The following is a 4,618-nucleotide window of genomic DNA, read 5'->3' as shown; positions in this document are numbered from 1 at the left end:
GAACTGTATAAAACTGCATCTTCTTTATTCTGCATACTTTAATTCCAAAATAAAAAAAAACAATACACAACATCCACTTGGTCAAACTCAGGAGGGAATAGGGCTTGAGACCCTAGTTTCCTGCCTTACACCCAAGGACGGGCAAGAAAAGAAAAAACTAGACATCAGCAGAGGAAGCCAAGTGGGACATGGCCACTCAAAGGCTATGGGAACCATGGGTACACTATACAGAGGGCAAAATGCTTCTAAGTATAAACTCCTAATCTACTTCTTCCATCGAGATGCATCCTCATCACCTCCAAGGGGTGGGATTTCATCAGGAACAGCAGGACTGGGTTCCTCTGCTGTCACTTCATCTTCATCAATGCCTAGGCCTACCTTGATCATGTGATAGATGAGGTTGGAGTGGGTCTGGGGATCCTCAAGGGAGAAGCCAGAGGAGAGCAGTGCAGTTTCAAACAGCAGCATCACCAGGTCCTTGACAGCCTTGTCATTTTGTCTGCCTCAGCCTTTTGCCACAGCGTCTCCACAATGGGGTGGTCAGGTGTTTTTTGGCCATCATATAGCCCATTGTGGAGTTATCCCAAAGCGCCTGGGCTTTCATGATCCGCTCCATGTTGGCTGTCCAGCCATAGGTACTGGTCATGATGCAGCAGGGTGAAGACACAAGCCTACTGGAGATCATTACCTTCTCGACTTTCTTACCCCAGATTTCTTTCATGCGCTTGCAGATGTTCTCAAACTTTGCCTTGTTCTCTTTCATTTCCTTCTTCTCTTCCTCATCCTCGGGTAGCTCCAGGTCCTCCTTGGTAACTGAGACCAGGCTCTTCCCATCAAACTCCTTGAGCTGCTGCACGCAGTACTCATCAATGGGCTCAGTCATGTATACCACCTCAAAGCCCCGCTTCCGCACTGGCTCCACAAACGCAGAGTTGGCCACCTGCTCTTTGCTTTCACCAGTGATGTAATACATGGACTTCTGTGTTTCCTTCATGCAAGAGAAACACATACTCTGACAGAGAAGTCATCTCATCTCCAGACTGGGAGGTACGATAGTGCAGCAGCTCAGACAGGTGTCGCCAGTTAGTGGAGTCCTCATGTATTCCAAGCTTCAAATTTTTAGAGAATGCCTCATAGAATTTTTTTATAGTTCTCCTTGTCTTCTGCCAACTCAGAAAAGAGCTCAAGGCACTTCTTAACAATGTTTTTGCGAATGGCTTTCAAGATTTTGCTATGCTGAAGCATTTCTCGGGAGATGTTCAGGGGCAGATCCTCAGAGTCAACCACACCACGGATAAAGTTGAGATACTCTGGTATCAACTCATCACAGCTGTCCATGATGAACACACAACGGACATATAGTTTAATGTTGTTCTTTTTCTTTTTGTTCTCAAAGAGGTCAAAGGGAACCCAAGGAGGGATGAAAAGCAATGCCCTGAATTCCAACTGACCTTCTACAGAAAAGTGCTTGACTGCCAAGTGGTCTTCCCAGTCATTGGTGAGGCTCTTGTAGAATTCTCCATCCTCCTCCTGGGTGATGTCATCAGGTCCAGATGGGCTTGGTTTTTTTTAATTCTTCCCGATCAATGTATTTTTCCTTAATCTTCTTGGTTTTCTTTTTCTTCTCCTTTCTTATCTCATCCTCCTCATCTGAGCCCACATCTTCGATCTTGGTCTTCTCTGCATCATCTTTATCTTCTTCTTCTTTCTCACCTTTCTCTTCTTCTGCCTCATCGTCACTGATTTCCTTCTCCCGTTCCTTCTCCAAATAAAGGGTGATGGGATAGCCTATGAACTGGGAGTGCTTCTTCACCACTTCTTTCACCCACCTCTATTCTAAATACTCTGTCTGGTCTTCTTTAAGGTGGAGGATCACTTTGGGGCCCCCGCCAATGGGCTCACCATGATCAGCACGCACAGTGAAGAAACCCCCAGCAGAAGATTCCCGGGCATTCTGTTCATTGTGGTTGTGTTACGTGATCACAACCACTTTCTCTACCACCAGGTAGGCAGAATAAAAGCCAACATCAAACTGCCCAATCATGGAGATATCTGCACCGGCCTGAAGAGCCTCCATAAATGCTTTAGTACCAGACTTGGCAATGGTTCCCAAATTATTTACGAGATCAGCCTTGGTCATACCAATGCCTGTGTCCACCAAGGTCAGAGTTCCTTCCTGAGGGTTGGGGATGATGTCAATTTTTAACTCTTTTACCACTGTCCAACTTGGAAGGATCTGTCAGGCTCTTGTAACGAATCTTGTCCAAGGCATCAGAAACATTAGAGATCAACTCTCGAAGGAAGATTTCCTTGATGGAATAGAAGGTATTGATGATGAGAGACATGAGCTGGGCAGTTTCTGCCTGAAAGGCAAAAGTCTCCACCTCCTCCTCTCCACGGTGCACTTCTTCAGGCATCTTGAAGAAACAGGGCTGTAAGTACTAGTGATCAGGTAGGTCGGGGCTCACATGAAGCACCACAGCTACGGAGGGGTGACTCAAGAGTGGTATACAAATTTTTTTAAAAGAATTATAGTGAGCTTAAGTAGATTCAGATGCCATTGCTTTTTAACAATTACCTTAGCAATGGCATTTCTTATAATGGATTACTTTTTGTTAAGTTATCATATATGGGCCACATACAGTAACTCATGGCTGTAGTCTCAACTACACAGGAACCTGAGACAGGAGAATCACTTGAGCCCAGGAGTTTGAGGTTGCAGTGAGCTGTGATGATACCACTAAGTCCTAACCCGGGGACTAGAGCAAGATCCTGCCTCAAGAAACAAACCCAAAATTTCTTATATGATTGTGCTTTAATACTGATATTCCTCTCCTGAATATTCAAATTGAAAATTGGTTTCTTGATAATTTCTTGTACCACTCAGTTTTCTCATATTATTCCAGTAGATCTCTGTTTTTAAATTGCTCATTCATTCTTAATTCTTATTCTTTTGGGAGGAAAATCTGATCTTTTTAAAATTGATATCCAAGTCCTATTTTTAGAAATTCATAATTAGTCTCAGGGCACATAGTTTTGTTCATGTCTATGAACAGGTAGTATAACTGTAGATACTCAAGACTGTGTAGTATCCCCTACAGAGTCTGAAGGAGAATTCTTTTGCGTTCCTTGTAGTCCATAGTTTAGGTCTCTATACACAGCAAGATTTTGGAATTAAGTTGAAAAAAATGCATGCTTTATCAAATATCTTTTGCTAATCTGGGAATTTTAAAGCCGATATTATTATTTTAGGGGATGCCTTATTTTCCAAATGATATACATTAGAAAGCCACATGTGTAATTTCCCATGGAATTTTTTTTTTATTATATATTTTTTGAGACAAAGTCTCACTTTGTTACCCTTGGTAGAATGCTGTGGCATCACAGCTCACAGCAATCTCAAACTCTTGGGCTTAAGCCAGCGGTTCTCAACCTGTGGGTCATGACCCCTTTGGGGGTCGAATGACCCTTTCACAGGAGTTGCCTAAGACCATCCTGCATATCAGATATTTACATTATGATTCATAACAGTAGAAAAATTACAGTTATGAAGTAGCGACAAAAATAATTTTAAGGTTAGGGGTCACCACAACATGAGGAACTGTATTAAAGGGCTGCAGCATTAGGAAGGTTGAGAACCACTGGCTAAAGCAGTTCTTTTGCCTCAGCCTCCCAAGTAGCTGGGACTACAGGTGCCCGCCACAGCGCCAGGCTATTTTTTTGTTGTAATTGTCATTGTTGTATGGCAGACCCTGTGCCAGGTCTGCACCCGCCAGCCCCTGTATATATGGCCAGCGCTGAGCTACAGGTGCCAAGCCAGGAAATATTTTTAAAATAACCACATTCAGGGGAATTTCACTGAAGAACCCAGAGGTTTTTAAAATTACATCTGTCAAAGAAACAATCATTCTAAGTCATTGACAACTTCATTTAAGCTATTATCTCTACCTAAAAGAATAAACAATATACACATAGTTGCTTAAAAATAAAACAAATAAAAAAAGATTACAAGAAAAAGAAAACAACCACAGTACTAGATTAGGTAGTTCCTTGTGCAAAGGCCCCAGCTACAAGAAAATGAACCAAAAAGCTTTAGCAATTTGGTAACTTTTCTTCAAACTCACATGGTATTATTCCTCTTATTGTATATGAGAAATAAATTATTTTATTGGAGGTTATCTAAATGAGTATTCTACTTTTTCCCCATATTCAATGCTTTTTTCACTTGGGCTTTACTTAGGGATATCTGTAAATCATATCCCAATATTTAAAAGTCAATGGACTGAAGGCAGATAAATGGCCAGCAAACATGAAAAAAATGCTCATCATGCCTAATCATTACAGAAATGCAAATCAAAACCACCCTGAGATACCACTTAACCCCAGTAAGATTAGCCTCTACCACAAAGTCCCAAAATTACAGATGCTGGTGGGGATGTGGAGAGAGGCAAACACTTGGTGGGACAAACAAATTAATTAATACAGCCTCTTTGGAAAGAAGTATGAAGAATCCTCAAAGAATTCAAAATAGACCTCCAATTTGATCCTGCAATCCCACTACTAGGCATCTACCCAAAAGGAAAAAAAATCCATTTGTCATAGGACATTTACACTAGAT

The 4,618-nt window shown here is 41.7% G+C and overlaps 1 pseudogene across 1 annotated transcript; it reads right to left on the bottom strand.

The window, feature by feature from the left end:
- Positions 1-264: 264 nt before the first annotated feature.
- LOC128563548 (heat shock protein HSP 90-beta-like) lies at positions 265-2,426 on the bottom strand (annotated as a pseudogene). The gene has a single exon (XR_008373813.1). The product of XR_008373813.1 is annotated as a heat shock protein HSP 90-beta-like (transcript).
- Positions 2,427-4,618: the final 2,192 nt, after the last annotated feature.

Source organism: Nycticebus coucang, chromosome 13, assembly GCF_027406575.1.
Source record: "Nycticebus coucang isolate mNycCou1 chromosome 13, mNycCou1.pri, whole genome shotgun sequence".
In the NCBI taxonomy this organism is placed as follows: domain Eukaryota; kingdom Metazoa; phylum Chordata; class Mammalia; order Primates; family Lorisidae; genus Nycticebus; species Nycticebus coucang.
This window is presented reverse-complemented; position numbering and strand designations above follow the sequence as displayed.